Raw genomic sequence first — 12,626 nt, 5'->3', positions numbered from 1 at the left:
ACCAAGGGCAGCGGAATAGCCAGCCAACAATCCCTGACCTTGGCCCTTCCTGGGGAAAAGGTCGTGCCTTTGACCCAGGCCAACTGCCCTGATCAACACGCTTGCACAGTTCTTGTTCCCTGAAGAGGGAGCACGTGACCGGGCCCTCCCTGACTACAAGAGTCTGGTCTGACCACTGCACCAGGGTGGCAGGAAGAGGGCCCACACTCTGGGCTTGTCCTGGCCCCAGCCCTGGGCTTTGAGCGGGATTGTCCTGGTTCACACAGGTCCTGCCTGGGGAACCGGGGGTGTGGCTGTTGTGTGCCCACCCTCACCTCCAGGGGAAAAACTCTCCTTCTGCCCTCATTCCAGGCCAGAAAAGGCTCTCTGGAAACTTCTGGCTGCCAGGGGCTACTGTATAACTAGTGCCAGCTTCTCTCCTAAGGGAAACACCAGAGCATTAAGGCTCCACCGTTACTGAGCATCTACTATGTGCCCACAGACTTAATAAATTTCACAACCACCCTGCGACACAAGTAGTCGCCCTGATTTTGGTAGATGAGGAAGTTGAGACTCAGAGAGGTTAAGGGACTTGTCCAAGGTCACACAGCTATCAAGTGGCAAGGCCCCACCCAGGACCCTCTGACTCTAACGCTCGGGCACTTTGCCTTGCAGAACCCTGCCTGGAATGCATCTAGCTCAGCCTCCCCCTAGAGCAAGGACCACCTCCGCAGCTCCCCTAACAGGGCTCACAGCCTTGATCCAAGGACCCTCCCTCTCTGAGGTGGCCCCTTCGTCCACTGAGTGGCACCTCTACTAACCACAAGTGTCTTCCTTCTCTTGAGACAAGAACTGCTTCCAGCTCTGGCCGTGCCCGTTGGGGCCACGTGAAGTTACTCCCTCTGGCGTGGATTCAGGATGGTTCCCCTCATGGACAGGTGCCTCCCAGTCTCCTCCACGTCAAATGCCCTATTCTCTTGTGACAGTTAACTTCTCCAGGTTAAATGCCCCACCGCTCCAGACATCAGATCTAGACCTGCCACCCCACCCCACCCCCACCAGCCTGGTCCCCTTCTCTGGAAGAGCTTCGGCGTACACCATGTGTGGATGCTAGTCTCCTATTAATGCAGCCTAAGCACGCATCTGACTTGTAGGCAACCACACTGAGCTTGCAGCCCACCTACCCCCCCAATGGAGTTTGTCATGTGGCAGACACCATTGGTTATCTAATCAAGAGCCATCTCTGCACCCTTCTGCCTTGGTGACAAAGAGCTGACACTCTTCAGGTACTCACCCTTCCCCAACCCCTGTTCCACAGGCAAAGCTAATTATGGGTACCCCAGGCATCTTTCCAAAGACTGGATTAGGAGTGAGAGTGCTCAATTCTGGTTAATGGGTCCTTCAGGGAATTCTGCTGGGGCTACTGGGAAAGGCTTTCCTCCTCCTGAAAGAAATCACAGGGGAGCAAATGTTATTCTCCTCCAACTGGACCTCCAGGTCTATGCGTGATGCCTGGAACAGTGACAGCCCTCTTGTGGCCATGAGAGAGGACACCATGGACACAATGAGAATGACAGAAGGAGGAGACACTGAGTGATCCCTGGAACCCCTTTCCTCAGGATCTCTTGCCACAGGGGAGGGAAAGCGAAAGACCCCGATGGGCTTTCCCTCACTGACAGCTGAAGACCACAGCACATGGCTCCTGCCACAGGGTCATTGCACTGTCTGAATCCGCCAGACCACGAGAAGGAAATGGCCTTGTTTTCCCCCCTTCAGAGTAGCAACACTAAGTTGAGTCTCCCGTCCTTGTTTCTTAAATAGCAGCTGGGGCCAGTTTCAAAGCTTTGTGGTCACTCTTGGGGATCAGGCAGTCCAGTCCAGTCCAGTTTAAAACTTTAATCTCAAATGCATTTGAATGCTAATATTCTCCCTGCTCCCAGAATAGATCATCCTTCAGCCCACCTTCTATTTCTGGCCGCTCCACAGAGGGGGAGAGGGACTAAAAAGACAATGGAAACCCCCCACCGTGTGGCCTAACGCCAAGTGCCTTCTCTGCACCCTTTGAGCCAGGCCTCTCCTGCACGGAAGCCGAGCAGGCTCTCCTTTTAATGTCAGTGCGACATCTCATTGACTTAGTCCCGCTAGATCTCATCTGCCTGGCTCCCGGCTTTTGATGATGCTCCAGGTGTCGAAGCCTGGTTCCACTATTAATTCCATCCCGCTCTCTCCCGGCCCCATGTCACCCACAGATTTGATAATCTGGCTTTCTGTGTCATTATTCCAGCCTTTGATGAAAACATCAAAGAGAACAGGCCCCAACAGAGGACCCTTAGTTCAGGGAGACACATATGCCAGCATGTTCTTGGTGAACTGTTCCTGGCACCAGCTACTTACCACTTCCTTTTATCTGTGCTAAAATTGTCTGTTTAATCACAGCTCACAGGTGGCTGGGCTCCAGTCCACAGTTCGCTCGTCCCCCTGGAAGTCAGGGACCAAGGGCTGGGGATGCGCACTTCCTGAAAACAGGTGCATGCTTGCCTGGCTCAGCCTTCAACCCCTTCCTCCCACCACCTCATTCGGGCGTCCTCACTTAGCTCAGCCCTGCCCAGCCCACACCCCAGCCCTAGCTCCCAAGCTGGTCACTGCCCTCCAGTCACCTTCCCAGCTCAGCTTCAGCATCTCTCTCAGGCAACTGGTCTGTCCCTGAGGGGAGGAGGTGGGAGGACAGTCACTGGGGCACTCTGGATGACCCCAAGAGCTGCGATCTGCCACAGGAAACATCCAGGGTCCCTGGGTCAGCTGGGGCTGTGATACGCAGAGCAAAGAATATTTGTTAAACCAGGAATGGGGCTCAGTGTGTCAGCAGGTCCTCAGCATAGCCTGATGGAAATAGGCACAGCTGTCTCCGTCTCCTGGGTGAGGAAACTGGGATTCAGGAAGGTCATATCACTCGCCCAAAGTCATCCAACCAGTAAGTGGCAGAACCAGGTTTTGACCTCAGGGCTGTGTGTTCCACTTCCATGCTGGCCACCACTTCCTCCAGCTCACTGTGCCACCGTCTTCTCAGCCTTCCAGGTCCCCCGCCCAGACAACGGGGGCCCCAGCTGCTGCTTCAGTAGCCCCTGGAAGACAGGATAAGCCTGAGCACAGTCCTTCCTGACCTGCCAGGGGGAAGCAGCAGGTCTGTGGAGTGACATCAGGCAGCAGGGAAACAATGGCAGTGTCCCTGAGACCCGGGCAATCTGGGATTAATCTTCCAGATCTGGCATCGCAGATGCGACGCGAACGTGCTGCCACCCTGCCCCCGGAGCCCATCTCAGTGAGCAGATGGGCAGACCCCTCCTCCTGGGGTCTAAGTAGGGCACTGCTGAGGCTGCTGGGAGGTAGGGAGGGTGGCCAGTCAGCCAGAGAGAGAGAGGAGGTGCAGAACCAGCTCCACCACCCGCCGCTGGGGCCCCCAGGGTCTGTGAAGTGGAGGGCCAGCTCTCTGCCCACCAGTGGGCAGACACCCACCACTGGGGCGCTCAAGCAGAGCTTGGGCGAGCACTGCAGGGATTCATGGGTCCGTCAGGTAGACCTTGCGAATTCCAGACTCCCCAGCCTTGGTCCACTGGACCTGGTAGGGAGCCAGGACCTCCTCCTTGGGGCACCAGAGTGAGGCCTGAGCAGTGCAGTGTCCGAAGCACCCAGGCCCTGCCCAGGCCCAGCCTCCACCCATTGGCCCCCGCTATTCCGTGAGCACATCGAGGGGGGTTGGGCCATGGGGTGCCAGAACGATGCAGAGACACAGGCAGCAGCTGTCAGGACTGGAGGGCCTTGAGAAACCATGAGTCCAGTGCTTTCTGTTTCAGAAGCAAACGATGAGGCTCAGAGAGAAGAGGGGCCGTGCGAGCAGCCAGGGGGTGGCCGAGCCAGGGCACCAGGCTCCCTGATTAGTGCTCCTTTCACATCAGCACAAGCTGCAGAGCTTGGAACAACCAGGCACCGCAAACAACCCCAAGGTCCACCAGCAGGGCAGTGGATAATCCAGCTGAGTGCACCTGTGCCGAGGACGACCTCCCCTCAGGGACCCAAAGGTAGGGACCCGGGATCTGTGCAGCAGGGACGAGTCCCAAGTCACCACGAGGAGTGAAGGTCGCACGAACAGGAATATATGCTATGGCAGTCCACTCCTATGGAGGTGAGGAAAGTGTAAACTGATCGACAGGGAGAGATAGCAGACCCATAGCTCCCAGGGAGAGAGGGCGGCAGCAGGAGGGGCATGAAAAAGGACATGGGGAGGTTTGGGGTGCTCAGGACTTTCACCGTCTGCCTGTGCTGCCAGTTTCACAGGTACATACGCTGAATTTATCAAATTCTACTTTGTAAATATGTGTGGTTTACTATATGTCAGTGTTATCTGGGAAAAAATAGCTCTTTATAAAAAACAGTGTTCAGAGGCATTGAACATGGCTCATACAGGGGAGCCATGCACGCCCCACCCCCCCACACCTCAGCATGTCCTGGGGGCCAGGCTCTTGCCCAGAGGGTCAGTGGGGAGGCTGCCAATGTCCACTCAACCCAGAATGGCTGTAAGCATGGTGTCACCAATGTCACATGATACCAAATCTGTCTCAAGTTGGATGGATGTGACAAGCAATCGTGAGGCCCCATGGGGAAACAGGAAAACCTATTTCCCCTCCACTCTCCCAGGGCTAAAGCAAGCTGGCGCGGCCCCCGGGTGCAGTTGAATAGGAGTGCTCTCTGTAAGGCACAGCCTTGTGTGGGGAACAAGCAGCCCCTTTGGGTGGAAAAAAGAAGGCACCCCTTGCTCCAGGCACAGAGCCTGAGGAGCTGATCAGCGGGGAAGGAGAGCAAGGAGGTGCCTGATGCCCCTCCTCCAGGGTCATCATTCACTCCGGAGAAGACTGTTCTCCCTGACGCAGTTACCCCGCCCGCCCCCTTCCCACTGAAGCCCATCTCTGCTTCAGAGAAAAGGTCATTTTGCCCAGAATCACTAAAAATTACACATTAACAGCCCTGCTGATTTCCAGCAGTTTCAAACGCTGGCTTTGGCCAAAACTTCTTTAAAAGGCCATCGTCCCTTCTTATTCCATAGAGTTTACATTTTATAATATTTAAACAGAACTGCTTTTAAGCAAAGATACGCAGTACTTTCCTCGCATGTCCCCATAAAAAGTAAAATCTGGGAACCATCGACATTGGATGACTAGGGAATGCCTTCTGAGCCCAGCAAGGCTTAGCTCTGTCTCCAAAATAGCTTGGAATTCTGCTGCCTCAAACCGGGGAACTTCTTCCTCCAAGAAGCCCTGGTGCCTCCCATCTGGACTCTGTGCCACAGGTATCAAGCCCCCTGGAGAAGGTGCTTTCTGAAGAGGAAACCCCTCTGTTCTTTGTGCACACGACAGCTACATTTTCCGAGTTCTTGTAGTGTGTGAAGGGCACAGACGGCTAAGAGAGCTACAGACGAGTTGATTCGCCAGGTCAACACTATAAGGCAGCTATGACTACCACACCCATTCCACAGATGGGACACAAGGGCTCAGAGAGGTCAGCACATCAGTTCACCATGACTCCACGGCCCATGCCTCTCAAGGCTCTCTGCTCAGCCAAGGCATCCCGGACTGACCGGGAGACTGAAACCTCACACCAGGCCTGGGCTCCCGCCAACCTCTTAAGCCGATCCACCTGCCATCCTGGTCAGGGACACCTGGCTGCATCCTTCACTGTTTGAGCCCAGAGAGCTTAGCCCATATCCTTTTTTTTTTTTTTTTGGTTATTCTTCTTCTTTGAATCACCCTACCATGCCCAAGATACTACAAATGCTACTGTGGGTTTGCTTTTTTTATGTTAAAATTTCCTCAGGCAACTCAAGTTTTTTTCATAAGTAGGATTTTTCATTTTTCACCATTAAAAGTCTGAATTTTTTATTTTTCTTAGAGATTTTATTTATTATTTTTAAAGAGAGGGGAAGGGAGGGAGAAAGAGAGGGAGAGAAACATCAATGTGTGGTTGCCTCTCACACGTCTCCTCCTGGGGACCTGGCCCACAACCCAGACTTGTACCAGGACTGGGAATCCAACCAGCAACCTTTTGATTCACAGGTTGGCACTCAATCCACTGAGCCACAGCAGCCAGGGCTAAAAGTCTGAATTTTAAACAGATTCCTGGATGCGGGGTGGGGCTCACATCCATCAGCCTGTTCTACTTTCGCACCTGTCTCATCCCCAATAGCATTTCCAGAACTTCTACCTTCGTGAAGCTCCATGAGTTTTCCTTCAAACTTGGGTTTCTTCAGACTTTGACCTTCCTAACAGAGATATCACGGAGCAGACGAAAGCTTGGTAAGGCTCTTCTATGTCTTTTCCAACGCTGTCTAGAATCAATTTATTGACCACTTCTTTCAAATCATTTATCTGCACCTCTCAGGTCGTGATTTCCATCATAGTCTTCCGGATTTGGCAGACCTGTTGCTGCCGAGCACAAGAAGTCTTCCGAATCTGATTGTTTCATTTTCCAGTAAAACCAACACAGAATAGACAAAGCAATCCCCATCAGTAGTTGTGACATCAACACAAGCTTCAGTCGCGGTCCGCCATTTTTTGAGCAGGAAGCACATTCTGTTTCAGGCAAGATCCATGCCATGGAAATTAGTCAGGCAGTTTTTGCCCTAAATATCCTCAGTAATTAGCTTGAATTTTCTAAGTGCAACTTCATGATTCTGCAGGTCAGCTAGACTGACTGCAAAAACACCACCTTTAAGACTGTCAGAGACAATTTTGGTTCCTTGAGTTCTCGTGGCTAGTGTTTTTCCAATGTTTCTTACGTTGAACATAGCTAGTGCTTTCACATCATACCGATCTTTCTTAGAAAATGAGCCAACCGCTTTCTTCTTGGCTCTCCTTTTTGCCACCTTTTGTAAGGCGCTTGTTCTTGCTGACTGCCTTGGGCTGCTCAAACCCGGTGCCTTGATTTTTGAAAGCTGAACGGGCCCCAGTCACAGCGCCTTGCCTTTAGCAGAAGGACAATACGCCATCTAGTGGCTGTGAAGTGAATCTCATATTGGCGGACCTGAGGAAGCGAGGCTGGGATCTGGAAGGCTGTTAGGTTGTCAGATGGTCCAGCTGAGGTTCAGAGAGGGAGAGTAACGGACCTAAAGGCACATAGCAAGTTAGTATCCAGTGTCCAGGACCATGATGCAGCTGGGGCAGCAAAACCGTGCTTCCCAAACTCCCCTGGTGTTCTGGGGAAGCTGCATGTCTGGAAGCAGCTCTCAATTCCAGTAATTGTGAGAGTAAAGGAAGGGCCCCTTTTGCAGGGTACGCCATCTCCCTGGCACTGCACCCTTTATTCTGTTTACCATTTTTGAATAGGCAAAGGTATGCATGGTATGAAGTCCAAAAGGTACAAAAAGAGTATGGGGTGGAAAGTAAGACTCTCACCCCAGCCTCCCCCACCCAGATGCAACGAGGGTCATCAGTTCTTACATGTCTGTCCAGAGACTGCATGTTCTAAACTGTTTTCTTATACAAACGGAAGCCTTTCCAACACAGGACACAAATTGTCTTGGAGGCCACCGTACATCAGCATGGAAAGAGCATCCTTTGGCCTTGACTGGTGTTGCTCAGTGGTTTGAGTGCTGGCCTGCGAACAAAGCGTCACCAGTTCGATTCCCAACCAGAGCACAAGTCTGGGATTCAGGCAAGGTCCCCAGTTGGGGGCATGACAGAGACAACTGATTGATGTATCTCTCACACATCTGGTTCTCTCTCCCTTCTTTCTCCCTCCCTTCTCCTATCTCTATAAACAAATAAAAATTTTTAAAAAGAGCATCCTCTGTAAAGCCACACGGTTTTCCTCATGTAGGGTATATGGAGGTCCTATCACTTATTTAACTCCTTTCCTTTTGATGGACATGTGATGCTGTAACAAACACACATGGGAAAACCTCTAGAATAGGAAGTGGAACTGCTGAGATTCTCAGTTATGATTCATTGTGGTGTCATACACCAGAAAACGCCGCATAATCAGCATGTAACTGCTTACAGCCTCATTACCTCGTGGAAAGCAAGTCTAGAGGCAGACAGCCCTGGGCCGTGACAGCCGCACACACGCTGGGGCAAGGGCTAGCGTCGATGCCGCTGCCGCCCTCCTCAGAGGTCGTGCTGTTGCAATTCCCACCACCGCTATGCAAGGTGTTTCCTCCAGCCTGGCCCACATCACATCACCCTATTTTGTTTAACATTTAACTATTGTGTAGGTGAAAACGGTATTCATTGTACTTTTAACGTTCCTTTTTCTTATAAGTAAAGTTAAATGAAGTGTTTTCTTTTCCATGGATTGTCTGGTTATAGTCGTTGTCCATTTTCCTTTTGTGTTTCTGGTCTTCTTTGTATTCAGTGCTTTAATACTTTTATTAAGATATAATTCACATATGATAAAATTTATACACATAAAGTGTACAGTTCAGTGGTTTTAGTGTATGCGCAGCCATCGCCGCAATTTCATTTTAGAATATCTGGTCTTCCCCACAAAAAGGAACACTGTACGCACGCCACCACGATTGAGCAAGCACCAATCTTCTCTCTCCATCGTTTAGCATATTCCGGGCAGCTCACATAAATGTCATCATATGCGGCGTGGTCCTTTGCGAGTGGCTTCTTTCATCTAGCATAGTGTTTTCATGTTTCATCTATGTTGTAACATGGATCAGTATTTCATTCCTTTCTGTTGTTGATTAACATTCCATTGTGTGAATACTCATGAATATTCATTTCATTTTGTTCATCCATTCAGCAGTTGATGGGCATGGCGGTCGTTCCCACTTTTTGACTATCATGAATAATGCTTCTGTAAATATTGTACGAGGTTTTAGGGGGACCTACATTTTCATTTCTCTTTGGTACTGACTCAGAGCGGAATTGCTGGGTCAGACGGTAAGTCCACAGTCAACCTTTTGAGGAACTGCCAAACTGTTTTCCAAAGTAGCTCCTCCATTTTACATGCCCCCCAGCAGTGCATGAGGGTTCCAATTCCTCCACAACCTCTTTAACACTTGTTATTTTTCACTTCTTTCAGTATAGCCGAGTGGTAGTTGTGACGTGATTTGCGCTTCCCTGATGGCACAGTGCAGCTGAGCATCTTTTCATGTGCCATTTGAATACCCCCTTTGGAGAAATGTCTGTCTGTCATACTGATTTTTAAGACCTCTTTATATGTCAAGGAAATTAGCCCTTTAACTACAACATGGGTTGCAAATATTTTTCACAGACTCTCATGTATCTCTGATTCTATGTCTTTTCCCTTTTGCAAGGTTTGGTATCATACTCGGGAAGACCTTGCCCACCGCAGAACTATTACTGTTTTTTAAAATGGCTTTCCATATTCTCTTCTATTTACAGTTTAATTTTTTTTCCAGTCAAGTCTTTTCTCAAACTGAATGATTTGGTGTGAAGTGAGAGGCAGAAATGCAAACTTCTTTCTTTCAGATAGCTGCCGTATTATCCCAATACTGTTTCAATAATCCCCACTCATTTGAAATGCTATGCTTTTATTTACTAAATTCCTACCTGTATTTGGGAGTAATTGTGAACTTGCTATCCTTTTCCACTTCCTTATCTATCTGTACCATAAAGATTGCATATTTAACTTTTTTATTCTGGAAAATTTCAAACGTGCAGAAAATTATAGAAAATAGTACAGTGAGCCTCCACATACCCAAAACTCAGCTTCAACAGCTATCATCTTTCTGCCTTTCTTGTCTCCTATTTTTGCTTTTGGTTTTTCCGTTTTGTTTTTTGGGGTTTTTTTTTTTCTTTCTTTTTCTAGAGTTGTCTTAGTCTGCTCAGGCTGCCATAACAAACTACTGGAGACTGGGTAGTTTAAAAACAGTTCTGGCCCTGGCTGGTATGGCTCAGCAGAACAAATACTGGCCTGTGAACCAGAAGGTTGCCAGTTTGATTCCCAGTCATGGCACATGCCTGGGTTGCGGGCCAGGTCCCCAGCTGAGCCGTGAAAGAGGCAACCAATCAATGTACCTCTTGCAAATCAATGTTTCTCTCCCTCTCTTTCTCCCTCCTTTCCCCTCTCTTTCAAAAAAACAAAACAAAACAAAACAAAAAAAACAGTTCTGGAGGCTGCTAAGTGCAAGGTCAAGGTGCTGGCCCATTTGTCTGCCGCAGAGAGCGCTTGCCTTGCACTGCAGGTGCTGTCTTCTCAGTCTACCCTGGCAGAGCCTTTCTTTGGTGTATGCACGTAAGGAAGAGATCACTCTCTCATCCTCTTGTTATCAGGCCGCTAATCCCATCACAAGGGCTCCACCCTCTAAACTAACATAAACCCAATTACCTTTCAAAGGCCCCACCTCCAAACACCATCACACAGGGGGTTAGGGCTTCAATAAATGAATTTTGAGGAGACATAAACATTCAGCCCATAACAAACATTTTAAAGCAAATCATTTCACCAGTAATCACTTCACTCTTCGATAGCTGAAGATTTGTTTGATGTAATCAAGAAACCTCTATCACAATGTGGTAGACAGAATAACGGCTCCCCTAAAGACATTCATGTCCTAATGCCCAAAATGTGTTACCGAAACTGGAAAAGCCGCATGTGTGCTGCCTGTCACCACCAGAGCCAACAAGCAGAGACAGGGGTTGCATCTTTAGTCTTTGTGGGCGCCTTATTCACATGGCCGGTGATCTGAGAAGGCGATGGGTTATGTACCCTAACAGACCGTCTTAAATTCCATTTTAAACGGGCCCCTTTTATAAGGAGAAGAAAAGTGTAGGTAAAGGGGTTTGGAATTCAGGGAAGAGTTAATTAGATAAAAGCTGCATCATTCTTTCATCTATGTCCTGGAAGGTGGTCTTTAATTTTGTGCTGGGCAGTGGGCATCTCACCCAGGAGCATGGTGGCTCAGGTCCCATCTTGACCGGCTTGCAGTCCTCCTGGGGCACAAAGGGGGAACTGCTTATGGTCTCCTGGAGTCTGGGTGGGTCTGACTCCAGTTCCTGGAACAATAGCTTTTTACAAGCATTGATTACTAAGCTTATTAGCTATTACCTAAACTAAAATTTTCTAACTCTTGTGTCCCCCATCATTGCCTTACGCGGCCTCTGCAAAGGGACTTTACAGGTGTGATTAAACTAAGGCTCTTGAGATGGGAGGTTATCGTGGGTTAGCCAGATGCAACCAATGTAATCACAAGGATTTTGTCTTTGGAGGCTACAGGAAACCCTGGCTGGTGTGGCTCAGTGGATTGAACACCAGGCTATAAAGCAAAGGGTCACCAGTTCGATTCCTGACTGGGTTGCAGACCAGGTTCCTGGAGGTAGGGGGCAGGTGAGGGACAACTACACATTGACGTTTCTGTCCCTCTTTCTCCCTGCCCTCCTCTCTCTCTAAAATTAAAAAGACTTTTTTTAAACACAGAGGCAGGAGGATCAGACTTAGAGAATATGCAACCAGAGAAACACAGGCCTGAGCGATGGGGGGCCAGCAGCTGGGGAACATAGGCAGCCTCTAGACGCTGGAAAAAGCCAGGAAACAGATTCCCCTGCAGGGGTGTCCAACCTTTTGGCATCTCTGGGCCACACTGGAAGAATAAGAGTTGTCTTGGGCCACCCATTAAATACATTGCGACACGTAATCACACACAAGAAAAATCTCATAATGTTTTAAGTAAATGTATGATTTTGTGTTGGGCCGCATTCACAGCCATCCCGGGCTACGTGCAGCCCGCGGGTGCAGGCGGGACACCCCAGCTGAGCCTCTAGAAGAAACACAGTCCTAATGTCAGGCTGGAGACTACATTTCAGACTTCTACCCTGCAGAACAGTTAAGATAATAAACTTGTGTCCTTTGTAAACCACTATGCTTGTGGTGTTTTGTTAGAGTGGCAACAGAAAACTAATACAACCAATACAATTAGCAAGAACTCCCTTTCCTGGGAGACCAAGTTCAATGTCTCCCAGATATTTCAAAAATATTTTATTTTTTCCAGTAGTTTGTTCACGGGTTGTATCATTTTTAATGTTATTAAGCATTTAGAGGTTCATCCAATATTTTATTACTATCCAGATTAAGCTAAATTAATACAACACCAAATATAAATAAATAAATAATAGCGTCCTCATGTCACTCACTATTGACCCTGGGCAAATCCCTTCCTTTCTGGGACAAGGCTTTCTCATCTGAGCAGCAAGAGAGTTGGATTGGATCATGTTTCCTCCAGCCAGGTCCGGGGTCCATGCCTGGGCTGCGTGGGAGCTGAGAAGACCCTGAAACTGCGCAAGAAGGCAGGGTTCTCACCCCTGCCTGCCTCAGCATCTCCAGTAGATGCCCGGTCCCTCATCTCCAATCAGAAGGGTGTTATACGTAGGGGCCTGAGGGTTCCCCAGTGTGAAACTCACCTCCAAGGGGAAAGGTGTCAATTTAGAGACTTCACAGAATCAGAGAAAGAAAATACCATGAGCTTACTAGACTCAGAGGAAGACGTTTGCCAGAGACGCACCGATTCGATGCCGCTGACATCACAGTCCACTTTCTCTGAGCCAGGACGCCAGGCTGGGTGTCAGGCCGGCGGGGCCCTCAGCCTGAGCAAATGAAATACAGGGTGCTCGATTAAATTTGAGTTTCAGATA

The sequence above is a fragment of the Desmodus rotundus genome, chromosome 5 (genome assembly GCF_022682495.2).
Source record: "Desmodus rotundus isolate HL8 chromosome 5, HLdesRot8A.1, whole genome shotgun sequence".
NCBI lineage: Eukaryota > Metazoa > Chordata > Mammalia > Chiroptera > Phyllostomidae > Desmodus > Desmodus rotundus.
Note: the sequence above shows the minus strand (reverse complement) of the source record.